Source organism: Vicugna pacos, chromosome 24, assembly GCF_048564905.1.
Source record: "Vicugna pacos chromosome 24, VicPac4, whole genome shotgun sequence".
Lineage (NCBI taxonomy): Eukaryota > Metazoa > Chordata > Mammalia > Artiodactyla > Camelidae > Vicugna > Vicugna pacos.
In genome coordinates, this window is record NC_133010.1 from 11,372,345 (window position 1) to 11,385,384 (window position 13,040).

Here is a 13,040-nt window from a genome sequence, read left to right on the forward strand (position 1 = left end):
GGCTCAACCTAGAAGCTCTAGCTCCATCCCTCTGCAATTCCCTCAGCCGCCCGCTGGAGCCTGTTTCCTCCTCGGGTTGGATAACAAGATTGCTGCAGCGGCTCCGAGCCTCAGAGTCACACAGGACAATCCACACAAACAGAGGGGTCCTCCTCCCCATGCCTTGGACAAGGCAAAAAGTCTTTCCCAGAAGCTTCTGCGAAATTTCCTCAGCCTCGTAAATGAGAACAGAGCAAGTGAGGGCCGGCAGCCAAGCATCTCTGTGGGTGTGGGGCAAGTGAATCACAGGTGGACCCCGCCTTGTGTGTCCTAAGAAAATGGACCAGTCTTGATATTCTTACATATTATTTTATTACATTTTTGTTATGTGTGTGAGTATTCCCACAGGACATTTTCCATAATATTACAATAGTGTACTGAAATAGTTCAGCGTGACTGCGAATTAGTCAAAACTGGCTGCTTCATTTAGGCCTCACCCCCAAAAGATTTATCCTTTTATACTGAGACTGATCTTCATGACACAACCCAACCTTCCCCGAAGGGCCGAAGTCAGCACTGGGTTCGCCACGTTCTTCCCCACTTCCATCCCACTCCAGCCTGTCGGCTGCAACATTCAAGCTGCCTTCTAATGCGATCATCCTCAGTGACCTCAGTCCCCCATCTTCTGTCTCGGGGTCCAACACCCACCGGCCACAGCCACCTCTCACTGATACTTCAGCCAAACCAACCCAGACATAAGCCACACCCGACCATCTGGGGCTCACATTTCCTCACCCCACCACACCCGCTCCTATCTTCAAACAAGCTCCTATTTTTTCATTTCTGTTAATGACGACATTCTTTTAAAGGTCGAGTGACTGACTTCTCTCTTTCCTCCACATAGTGACAAGAATATCTGATTCCATCTCTAAAAATGCACCTATATGTTCCTATATACACAGTCAACTAGACTAATGCATCAGCCCCATTTCCTACCTCACCTCTAGTCTTTTAAAATAAAAATCACCCTCATCTACACACATATTAAAGTTTAATTCTGATATGAATCAACAGTCTCATCAAAATCCTTCAACGACTCCCTACTGTCTTCCAAGTAACATCCATATTTTTCTGCTCAGTATTCAAAGGCCCTATCAATCTTGTCCACTGTCCTAACAAAGCAATCAAGTTCAGTGGTTAAGACCATGAACTCTGGAGCCAGACTGCCAGGGTAAATGTGCAGACGCAGGGGCAGGTGCAGTCACCACGTAACTCCCCTGGGCTGCGGCTCCATCTCGACAGTGGGGATAACGATGAGAGCATCTACCTCCAAGGCTGCTTATCAAGATTAAATGAATCAATGTAAGCAGAACACTTAGAGTACTGCCTGGCACTGAGCAGGGCTACATACACTGTGTCTTTTTTGCGTTTGTAGCACCATCTCCAATTATCAATAGCCTACGCCTTTGTCCATCTGAACCAACCTGCTGTTCCTCTAATACTCCTCAAACTTCCCCTTGTGGGGTAAGAGCTCACAACACCAGCTGACAAACACCAGCTGATAAACTGCCAGTGTTGGCACAGGAGTGCCTCTAACTCCAGGGCATTTCCAGGCAAAAGCTTCTACCACAAAGCTCCTTTCTCTCCAGGGGTGTCCTTACGGCTCATGCACTGAAATGCCCCAGAGGCTGTTCATCATAGGATTTCCCAGCCCTGTTCAAAGACTGCTAGTCTGCAATTAATCATTCTCTTCTTCCCTCTACTCTCACACTCCCCTCCTCGCCCAAGTTTCAGATCAGAGACTGGTCATCTTACCACCATTCTCCATGCTAAGTGGCAGAGCCCCTAATTCTGGGTAAAAGTTGAAATAAAACAGTCCTATTTAGTCAGGTAGTGTTTCCTTTGCGTTGAAACACTTAAAATAATGACAAGTAATTCTGCAGCCTGACTATGAGCAGAATATGGACTTTCCTCTTAAGCGGTCAGGCCTTACCACTGTTACCACACTGCCCTCTCCCCCTCTAGAGGTCCTGCTAGGCACAGGGACTTGTAAATACTAGCAAAGTGTTTACTGATAACTCACTAATTCCGAGAGATGGAAAAATGAGTAACAACATTCCTGGAGAACTTCACTCACTTTTTAGCCTTAAGAGGAACAACAAAATATAAAATGCAATGTGCAATTTTCAAAGACTAATCCAACAACTTAGCATGTAGCTTTCTACAAATGCAATGCAAATTCTACTCTTTTTTATAACTGAACTGACACTTTAAATTTTTTTTAACAAGAAGGAAGTCATTACCAAAGACACAAAAATCTAGCAAAAACCATGACATCTAAACCTAAAGAACTGTCTTCAAATCACCTCATGGCTCCCCAGAAGGCTTTACCTAGTCCCTGAGTGTCTGTCTCACAGCTGAGGTTGTCAACCAAAAGATTACATACCAGAAACCTATGCTGAGACCTCTTCCCAGAACCAAAAACAATCATATGCTCTCTATGTAACATTAGACGTCATAAATTACAATGATTATAAAGCGTTCTTATAAACACTCACATGAATTTATTCTATGACTTATCAGAACTCTAAAAATCAAAGGAGAAATAAGTCACATTAAATCAGAGATGCACTCTGAAGTCTCATCGCTGTTGCTACAGCTGCCCTAAAACACTCTTTCTCCTTGAGGACTAAAAGAATTTCACACTGAGGATGTCCCTACAAAAATACAAGGAAAACAGCAGAGGAGAAACTTAACTGAATGGCTGATCACTGACCTCTAATTTCAGAAAGAAGCAAGCAGCCATACCCCAGGCAGTATGAGTCACAGTGCAGTCCCTAGACAGCAAACTGCTTGTACCTTCTCCAAAAGAAGTAAGTATGAGACGGGGAGCAAGCACTTAGAAATGCTGATAGCAGTGTGACCGAGATTTTGTATCTACCAAATCTAATAATAAAATAGTGGAAGTTGTATATTGTAGGCTTTTAATTTCATCTTTCTTGTAATTCATTTTTTATATATGCTAGAAAAGAATCAGCCTATGACAAAGGCAGGTGTTAAAAACTGGGTCCTTCAGGGACATTTGCTCCCAGGAAGCTGGAGTAGATGTACTTTCCCCTATTCCTCCAGCTAGCTATAACTAGAAATCCTGGACACTGCATACAAAACAAACATAAGAGGGCCCTTAAATGTGGAGAGAAGGTAGACTGGCAAGGGACCTCGGGCCCGAGGAACAACATAATGGTGACCACCCAGGGTTTTATTGTTGCCTCATATATCCCAGACTTGGAGCTGAAGAAGCTGGCAAACTGGAAATGCCAACAGGCACGGACAAAAAAAGCCCCAACAAAAGCCTGCTCTCTCGAGCCAAAGGATCAGAAAAGGCACATCATAACAAGACAGAAAACTCTAAGGACAAAACCACTCTACTCCAGACAAACACCACAGAAAAAACCGTGGCCCCACCCAGGCCAGCAAAGCTCGGGTGCATAGCTCAGACTTCCATATACTCACCAGGCGGTAACAAGGCACCCCCACCCCCTCCACACGACAGTGATGCTGAGGAAGCCAGGTAGGGAGCCCACGCTTTCATCCATGGAAGCTGGTAACAAGGCACCCAGCCACACCATCTCCCTGGAGAATTCTGGATCTCTACCCCCATGTGCTGGTAACAAAACACTACTTCTTGGGGCAAGAAAGGCCAAGTGGGGAGCATGTACTTCTGATTCCTCCTCGAGGTAACAAGGCAGCATCGCAGGCGGCCCCTGCCCTGCTGGAGGAGCGTCCAAAGCAGGCAGCTAAAACAGAGGCTTAAATAAGATTCAGAATTTCACGGCATGATATAAACATGTTCAGGTTTTAATTGAAAAAAAAAATCACTCACCATACCAAAAGCCAGGACCACTTCAAACTAAATGAAAAAGACATCAGTAGACACCAACACCAAAATGACAGAGATGTTAGAATTATCTGAGAATGATTATAATGCAGCTGTGACAGAAATGCTTCAATAAGCAATTTCAAGCACGCTTGGAATTTAAATTAAAAATAAATAAAACAAATAAATAACCTCAACAAAGAAACAGAAGATATAAAGAAGAACAAAATGGAAATTTTAGAGCTGAAAAATACTGAAATGAAAAGCTAAGTGGATGAACTCAATAGCAGAATCAAAGTGACAAAGAAACTGGAAGATACAGCAACAGAAATTACTCAATCTAAACAACAGAAAAATAAACTAAGGAAGAATTGACAGCCTTAGGAACCTGTAGGATCATAACAAAACATCTAACATTCAAATCATCAGAGTCTTGACAAGAGAGAAGACAGAGTGGACTGAAAAAGCACTCAAAGAAATAATGGTGAATACTTTCCAAATTTGGAAAGAGACATAAACCTACAGACTTAGGGAGCTGAGTAAACGCACACAGGATAAACCAAAAGAAATCCAAACCAATATGTGTCACAATTAAGCATTTGAAAACTAAAAATAAAGAAAAAATCCTGACAATAGTGAGAGAAAAGTGACACATAAACTAGAGAGGAAATACTATTTAGACAGTGGATTTATCATCTGAAACCATGGAGGCCAGAGGCAAGTGGAATATTTTCTATGTGCTGGAAGAGAAGATCAACACAGAACCCTATACCCAAAGAAAACAACCTTTAGGAATGAAGAGCAAATCAAGACACTCTCAAATGAAGAAAACCAAAGAAAGTTTGTCATCAGCAGACATACCCTAGAAAATGGCTAAATGAAATTCTTAAAACAGGAAAGAAATGATAAGGGAAGGAATCCTGAGACATCAAGAGAAAACACAGCAAGCAAAAATACAGGTAAACAGGCTTTCCTTCTCCCCTCAAGTTTACTCATTTATGTTTGTGAAAGCAAAAACTGTAACACAGTGTCTAAAGCACTTCCAAATGTTTTTAAAAGAAATACATACAATTGTATTCAAACAGGGGAGGGGAAAGGGATATATAGGGAAGTGAGGTTTCTATACTTCATTGGAACAGGTAAAATGATGACACAGGTAAACAATGATTAGCTTTGTATATACAATACCTGCATCAACCAGCAAAAATATTTTTAATCTAAAAAAGCTATATAAAGAAATACACTCAAAAACAGTATAAAGTGGAATTCTTAAAAAAAAAAAAAAAAGTCAAGTAACCCACAGAAAGTCGAGGATAGGGAGAAAGCCCAGAAAAACAAAAAAAGGGGGAACAAACAAAAATAAAATGGCAGACTTAAGCTCTAACAGACCAATAATTACATTAAGTATAAATGGTCTAAATGCATCAATGAAAAAGACAGAGACTGCCAGAATCAATTAAAAAGGAAAAAAACATAACCCAACTGCTGTCTACAAGACACTTAATTCAAACGTAATAGTTTAGGCAGGTTGACAGTGAAAAAAAAAAAGAAAAAGAAAAAGGAAAGGGATATACCGTCCAAACAATTAAATGAGAGCAATCAAAGGAAAAAGAAAAGTAGTGGCTATGTTAATATCAGATAAAGCAGAATTCAGAGCAAAGAGAATTACTAGAGACAAAAAAGGACATTATGTAATGATAGAAAGGGTCAATCCACCAAGAAAACACAGCAACCCTAAATGTGTATGCACCAGAGAGCTGCAAAATATGTAAAGCTAAAAACTGATATAACCTAAAAGGAGACACAGATAAATCCACAAATATAGTTAGAGATTTCAACAACCCTCCCTCTTAAGAGCTGACAGACTAGGCGAAAAAACAGCGAGAGTGTAGAAGAACTCAACAACGCCATCAACAACTGATGGATCTAACTGATATTTATGAAACAGTTATAAAACACTCTACTTAACAGTATAAAACACATTCTAGTCAAGTGTCCACAGAACATATAACAAGACAGACCATATTTTGAGCAATACAAGTCTAAACAAATTTGAAAGAGCTGAAATCATAAGAGTATCTTCTCCAACCACAACAGAATCAAAATAGACACCAAAAATAGAAAGATAGTAAGAAAACCTCCAAGCACTTGGAAACTAAGCAACACACTTCTAAATAACCCATGGTCAAAGAAGTGTCAAGGGAAATAAAAATATAAAGTAGGTGAAAATAAAAATACAATAGAACAAAATTTGTAAGACACAGCTTAAAACAGTGCTTAGAAGGAAAACCTATAGTGCTAAATGCTCCCATGAATATAAATGCAGAAAGTCCTTATCAAATATTAGTAAACAGAATTCAGCAAAACATGAAAGAGATTATATACACCATGACCAAGTGGGGTTTATTCCAATAATGCAAATTTGGCTCAATTAAAAAAAAATCAGTCAAAATACTCCATTATATCAATAGTAAAGAAGAAAAATCACAGGACCATAAAATCAAAGCAAAAAGCTCATGACAAAATTCAACACCCATTCATGACAAAAACTCTCAGAAAGACAGGAATAGAGGAGAACTTCCTCAACTTGATGAAGAGCATCTACAAAAAAACCTTCAGTTAACATTATACTTAATAGTGTATAATATAAGTGCCTGACAATCAGCTTTTTTGATTGTATAACGTAAACTCCTGACATTAAGCTTTTGATTGTCTGGGTACCTACTTTAAAGGCATCCATCTCAAATAACACATTGCCAGCCACACAACCAGGTAAAGAGCCAGACTGCCCCACCCATTAAGTTTCCTTTTTTCCTTTTTAAGAGAGCTGTGGTAGATGAGACAGCTGATCATTTGATGGCTTACTTTTCCCTTCCTGTTCTTACACTTTACATTCACCAATAAAGAGTGAACCCACAAAACCCTAGGCACCCAGCCCTCAACCTCAATAAAAGCAGAAACCCAGGTCTGCGCCCTCTACTCATGACCTTGCAGTGTGGCCTCAGGCATGCCATGTATCATCCTCCAGCACCTGTGAGTAATAAACCTTTTCTTTTCAAAGTTCCCTGATGGCTGCTGCTAAAGTGTGTTTTGCAATCATAGTAAGAGCCACAAGGGCCAGTCCAGACACAACACTGGCTCCAAAAGGGGAAACGTCTGTGTGGGGCCTCACCACTGGCCCAGGGGAGTGCCCCTAGGCATTTCTAGCCAAAAGCATCACTATGGATTGGCTGAGACTGACCCAAAACATAGTAAAAGACTGAATGCTTTCTCCCTGAGATCAGGAACAAGGCAAAGACGTTCTTTTACTATTCTTATTAAACACAGTCCCGGAAGTTTTAGCCAGTGCAATAAGGGAGGAATAGGAAATAAATGGCATGCAGATTGAAAAAGAAGAAATAAAACTGCCCCTATGTAAACATGACATGGTTGTCTACTTAGAAAGTTGCGAAGGATCTACAGAAAAACTCCTAGAACTAATAAATGAGTTTAGCAAGATTGCAAGATACAAGATCAATGTAAGAAAGTTAATATTTCCTTATACTAGCAATGAACATATGGACATCAAACTTTTAAATACAATGCCATTTCAATTGCTCAAAATGCAAATACTTATATGTAAATCTAACAAAAATCCAACAAAGTCTAACAAAATATAGACCTGTATGATAAAACTACACAATGCTGATGAAATAAAGAAAAGAAGGTCCAAACAAATGAAAAGACATACCATGTTCATGGACTGGAAGACATAACACAGTAAGACATAAATTCTACTCAAATTGATACACAAGTTTCATGCAATTCCTATCAAAATCCCAGTAAGATTTTGTAATTATAAACAAGATTATTCTAAAATTTATAGGGATAGGCAAAGGAACAAACAGCTAAAACAATTTTGAAAAGGAATAATGAAGTGGGAGGAATCATTCTACACCTACTTAAGATTCATTTTATCCCTACCCTCAAACACCATACACTCAGGTAGAGTGACAAACAAGCATAAATCAACAGTTCATCAAAGAGTTCATAAAGGAGATGGGATTTGAACAAATCCTTGAACAAGAGGTAGTACTTCCACAAGAAGAGGTGGAGAGGGGAGCATGTTGGGAAGAAGAAATCACATAAAAACGCAGAGCTAAAAATAAGTGCAGTGCCTATGCAGAAAGGGGCCTGTGTGTGTTGTGAAATAACAAAAAGATGGGGTAAGCAGTGTGGGGTAACAATGGGAGGTCCCCAAAAGCTGGAGAGAGGAGTTCAAATGTCACTTACTGAGAGAAGACTTTCTCACCAACCCAGCCAACCAAAAGCAGCAGCTCCTAAGCCCTCACACACACAGCATCATTTACCTTTTCTTTATAGCACCCATCACAAGTTGTAATTATTATGTACTTAACTGCATGTTCATCTAATCTGTCCCATCCCAGTTATCTTGAGAATCTAGCTCTGGGTCTGGCACAACAAGTGCTCAATAAATATTAACTGAGTCAATGAACCAACAGTAAGTATTCACTCCTACTTCTCTTTTATGCAGTCTTCTTTCCTGCATTGTCTGTCACTCCACCTTGGTCCCTCTCTGATCCACTACTTCTTTTAGCTAATCTCTTATTTTTTCTGGCTCCTCTACCTCAGCCTGGCTTTGAACTCATCAGAAAAATAAAGACTCAGTATATTTTAAAACAGTGGTTAACACTGGCAATGCTGTAACATGCTTCTGAATATCAACCAATTAAGAACTGTATCCCAAGAATCTGTTACTGAAAACAACATACTGAAGTTGTAAGTTGTTACAGAAGCATAATAGATGTATATATTACATGAACAAATAAGAGCAGAAATAGCTCTTCCTGCTATGGTCTTCCTTTCCTGAATATGAGAGCCTTTTCCCAGAACTGGTCTATGAAAAGCTGTCCACCAAAGACAGCCAGGACAGGACTCCTCAAGGCTACCAAAGTTATGCAAAACTAGAGAAACTGAGAAACTGCCACAGACCAAAGACTGAGAAAACATGATGACTAAATGCAGCGGAGTGCAATGTGGTACCCTGGATTGGCTCCTGGAACAGAAAGAGGATATTAATGGAAAAACTGGTGAAATCCAAATAAAGTTCAGAATTTAGCTTAAAAAACTATATATATATGTATATATACACACACACACGGCACCAACATATGATTAAATATGATATATAAACATTATTCTATATTGTTAAAAAGGGAAAGAGCTAGGGCATGCAAGTGAGGCAGGAAATGAAACTCAGGCCAGGATAGTTGGGGCTTGGAGCTGAAAAGCTACACATAGCTCTACCTTCATTTTGATTCTGGTCCCGTGCTCTTACCTGAAAACTGCCTTGCTTGCAACTGCTTGAGAATAACTAGTTTTGACTTCTGAAGAGGCTCATTAATATACACAATATGCATTTATTGAGTGCCTACTGCGTCCCAGGCTCTGTGAAGTCTTTGGGGATACATGGCTGGAAAAGGAAAAGAATCTCTGCTCTCAAAACGCTTATACTCTATTGGAGACAGGCATTTAATAAGTATTTGTGTAAATAATGAGTGTTGCCAAGACTTTACAGCTGGCCTCTTAGGAGCCCTACCAAACAATCCATTAGGACATCTGTTAAACCCAGTTATCACCGGTGTTCTGAATAAGGCCTTCAGTGTGAAAACAAATCACTTGAGAGCCGTGATCTATCACCTGTGACCTGTTAAATCACCTTAACAGCACTCAATTCAGTTGATCTGGTTTGGGATCTGAGATTCTACATTTCTTCCAAACTCCCAGATGACAAAGATGCTGCTGCTGGTTCACAAACCACACTTTGAATTAGCAAGGCACTGAAGGTACCACAGAAACATTCTTCAAACTATCATGTAAAATGCAAGCCAAGGACATTTTGCCTCTTATTCACCACAGTATACCCGGAACTTAAAACTCTGCCTCATAGACAGATGACACTGAAAAAGTATTTACTGAAAAAATAAATCAATATATGGCCTAGACAAGGGCTGTCAATAGTAGCCATTGGTCACATGTGGCTACTGAATACTTGTAATGTGGCTAGTGAATTTTCAAAAATTTAATTTTAATTAATTTAAATAGCCAAATAGCCACATGTGGTTAGTGGCCACTAAAATGAACAAATCCAGGTCTTGACACAGGTGTGATATAAAGAGCACTGGATTAATAAGACTCAGGTTTGAATCCCAGCTCTGCTGCTTAGTTTGTGACCTGGAAAGTTACAATCTCTTAGGGTCCCAACTTCTTCATTTTTGAAAAGAAGACAAGACACTCCCCCTACCCCAAGCCTCTCAGGGTTCTTGACAAGAGTAATTATATTATATAGTGTATTAAACATAAGGTATGATCAAGGTAACACTGTCGCCCTCCAGAAACAGTTCACAATCACAAACACTACTCTGCCCGTTGCCAACACTTGCCAGGTTAGCTTAGAGGCTCTGCGAATGAGGCCAAGGTCATAAGTTCGGAGTAGGGGGACCTTCACTTAGCAAGGTTGACCAGGTAAGAGAGGCAATGACATTGCAAATCATCACAATTCCTCGCAAATCTTTAAATGGGCACGGTATAGACTATGGATGAGTAAATGACATTTCATTCATTCATTCTTCCAGGAAGCGCTGCCACATTACCTAAAGCCCGCTACTTTCCATCCACAGACATTTGCTAATTCAGGACCAGGTCGCGCTGGCGGGTATTGGGCCAGGAAGCCCCCGCCCCGGGCCGCCCTCGTGCCCTCCCCTCCCCCGTCGCGCCGGCCGGGCGGGGGTCAGCCTGGCACCGCGGCTCCAAGTACCACTCGGCCGGGCCGAACCCAGGAGCCATATTTAGCTATATTTTTGGTCAATAAAACAAACTTCCGTCTTCTAAAGAAAAACGGTTCTAACTCAATGTCAAACTAGGACGGAAACTCGCTGCTCGCCGCAGCTGCCAACCAGAGACGCCGCGTGTCCAGCAGCCCCGGAGTCCCCGACCCGGACCCGCGCCCAGCGCGCTCGCGCCCCGGCCACCGCCGCGCCGGCCACAAAGGGACCGGAGACGCGGCCGCGGCCGGGCCTCCTCCTCCCCTCCCTCCGCCGGCCCCGCGCAAGCGGCCGCGGCTCTGGGACGGCCCGGGCGCGGGCGGACACTCACCTCGGTCGGCGCGCGGCGGCGGCGGCGGCGGCGGGCGCTCCTCGGGGCCGGCCCGGGCGGTCGCGGCGCGTTCCCGCGGGCCGCAGCGCGGGCGCTACTCTCGGGCCGCCGTCCGCCGCGCCGCCTCCTCGGCCACTGCCAGCGGCTCCCCCGGCGGGCGGGCGGGCCCGGCGCGGGCCCCGCCTCCGCCGCGCCCGCCTCCGCCTCCGCGCCGGGCCTCGCGGGCTCGGCGCGCTACTCGGGGCCGCCCCTCATGCCGCCGCCGCTCCCGCTCGCTCGGGGCCGCCTCAGCGCGGCGGGCCGGGGCCGCAGGGCCGCCCGCGCAGGCCGCTTGGGCGCGGTCCTCCCCGCGCGCGGCGTGCTCGCGGCGGCGGCAGCGGCCCGTGCGGCTGCGCGGGGGAGGCGGGGGCGCCGCGCGCTCACCCGGATGCGCCGCCCCCGCCCCTGCGGCGAGCCCACCTCGGGGCCAGGGCTCTTCCCTCGGGGCAGTGGAGGTTCCGGCGTCTCGGCGCCTCTGCCCTTGCCTGCCCGTCCCGCGGGAAAGCGCGGAACCGGGGCGCCGAGGCGAGGGCCCCCTGGAGGCGCGTGCGGACCTGACCCTGGCGAGGCTGGGTCTGCGACGGGCTCGGCCGTGCCGTCCGGGCCGGGTGGGGTCTCCACCTGAACCTGTGGACGGACAAAGAGGCTGCCGCGGCAAGTGAAAGACAACTCGGCCGTTTCACGTCGAGCAGATCGTGGGGTGGGAGGAAAGGAATGTGCTCTCACCGCGCCGAGGAGATCCTTGTCCCCGGGGCCGGGGCCGAGGCTGCTCCTGACCCGGGTGGGGCCGCTCGCGAGCTGCCGAGGAGGACGTGCAGCTGGAAGACTGTCGGCGGCGCCTTGGTCCGGCCCTGCTGAGCGCCGCGCGCGGCGACGGGGATGCAGGAGGTGCAGGACCCAGGATGGGCGGCGATAGGGGAGGCCACCGACCCGCACCGCCGGAAGAGGCAGCCAGGCCTTGGGGGACAAATACTGCTCGGCCCCTGCGGGATGGGGACTGTTTGGGGGCAGTGTCTCCTGCGTTATGTTCTGAGAGGGGCCCTTCTACTGTGTCCCCTTAAGAAACACTTCTTTGGCACTGATTCCAATTCCTAGCCTACCCTGGTCTGAAGAGAAGACGCAGCCCTGGTCTTCCGTCACTCACTAGGCATAACGGTTATTTTAATAAATGTTCTACTTAAATCATTCAGAGGTTTGTGTGGCTTGCTTGCCAGCCAAGAGCTAGAATAATGAGATTTATGTTTACAATATTTAAGTGGCCCTATCTGCATTTTTTAAATAAAGGTATGTTCACAGAACCAAAAAGCTGTAAGCAAGAAGTGTTACCGAAGATTCTCTCTGGAATTTTACTATTCTGTTTTGTGCTTATCTACATTTTCCAAGTATTATGAAATAAAAGTAGCCTTTTAAGAGTACTTACATAATATTTTGAAACAAAATTAATCATGACTGGCCTGTTAATGTACCACAAGGAAACTTCACTTTGAAGTTTGTATCTCTCTTAAAAATAACTGTATTAAAGGAAAAAAAAGGACTTGGATAAAAAAAGATTTGTAAATCATACCTGATAAAGGACTAGTAAATAGAATATAATAAGAACTAATATCTTAATAAGGCTACTAATCTAATTTTAAATGGGCAAAAAATGAAAATAGGTATTTAATGAAAAAATATTTAAATGGTCAACGATAGCATGAAAAGATGCTCAGCATCAGTAGTCACTAGGGAAATGCAAATCAGAACCACAAGGAAGAAGCTCTTCATTCCCACTACAATGGCTGTAATAGAAAAGACTGACAATAACAAGTGTTGGTGAGGAGATGAGAACACTAATCTACATTTCTGATGGAAACGTGAAATGGTTGCAACCACTTTGGAAGTTTGTTAGGTTCTTTAAAAGTTATATAAAGTACTATATGACTCAACAACTCCACTCCTAGGGATTTACCCCAGAAAACTGAAAACATGTTTGTATAGCAAGCTGTACATA

General features: G+C 43.8%; 1 protein-coding gene across 9 annotated transcripts in view; it reads right to left on the reverse strand.

The window, feature by feature from the left end:
- GALNT1 (polypeptide N-acetylgalactosaminyltransferase 1) overlaps window positions 1–11,795 on the reverse strand; it is a 77,946-nt gene extending 66,151 nt beyond the window's left edge. For 7 of the 9 annotated variants that reach the window (XM_072949012.1, XM_072949004.1, XM_072949009.1 and 4 more), the window contains exon 1: window positions 11,012–11,643. The gene's annotated coding sequence lies outside the window, so the exon portion shown is untranslated. Of the gene's footprint in view, window positions 1–9,194; window positions 9,330–11,011; window positions 11,644–11,776 lie in introns of those variants that run through there. The other 2 variants (XM_072949010.1, XM_072949011.1) reach the window with 2 other exon arrangements.
- Between the last annotated feature and the right edge of the window lie 1,245 nt (window positions 11,796–13,040).